The sequence below is a fragment of the Galeopterus variegatus genome, unplaced genomic scaffold (assembly GCF_000696425.1).
Source record: "Galeopterus variegatus unplaced genomic scaffold, G_variegatus-3.0.2 Scaffold5920, whole genome shotgun sequence".
In the NCBI taxonomy this organism is placed as follows: domain Eukaryota; kingdom Metazoa; phylum Chordata; class Mammalia; order Dermoptera; family Cynocephalidae; genus Galeopterus; species Galeopterus variegatus.
Window position 1 is genome coordinate 208,563 of NW_007732031.1, and position 818 is coordinate 209,380.

Here is an 818-nt window from a genome sequence, read left to right on the forward strand (position 1 = left end):
CCACGTCTGGCTTCGGAGGAGCGCGAAGGGACAGAGTCCAGGTGCAGCCCGGGCAGTGCGCCCTCTCCATTCACAGATGCTTCCCGGGACTGGCAGGACTGTGGGCATTCTATGGAAGAGCACGGGGGGGCCTTGAGCAGAATCCAGCAAACGACCTGGCTCAGGAACCTTCATGCCCTTCATCCTGGTTTGCGAAAAGTTAGTAAACTTTTTTCTTTGCTCAGTAAACAGAATAACATTGTGTTTGCGTCAGGCTAAGACCGCCTGTTCCGACAGGCTCCCGGCTGCTGCTCAGGCCTGGGTTCTTTTACTTCCTTTTTCTCCTTCTCACAGGGTCCAGGGACTCAGTGCTTCGTGTCTTCTCGAAACCTGACGTTGCCCAAAGGAACTCTCTGTGCCGGTGACACTAATGCGACTCCCCTTCCTGCTAGTTCTAGTTACAGCAAACAGAATTGGACAGAGCACCTGAGTGCTCATTTGCAAGACACTGTTCCAGCTGCTTTGCATGTTCTGGCTCATTTATGCCTCACATTTTACGGGACAGGTATGATTACTTACCTCTTTCCTGGATCAGGAAGCTGCTTCCCAGATGAGGAAACTGAGGCCGGTGCTGTAAAGCACCAGGCTACATGCCCACTATTTGGCAGAGTCGAGATGTGCCCCTGCCATGGGTTCACAGCTTGCCACACTGGACTGCTTGTGGTGAGGAGGATGGCAGAGCCATTGCAATCCCCTCTTCACTCTGTCCCTGCATTCAAGGACACAGACACTTGTCATGGAACTGTTTTATGGTTCTTCACTTCAGGGAAATAGGCATG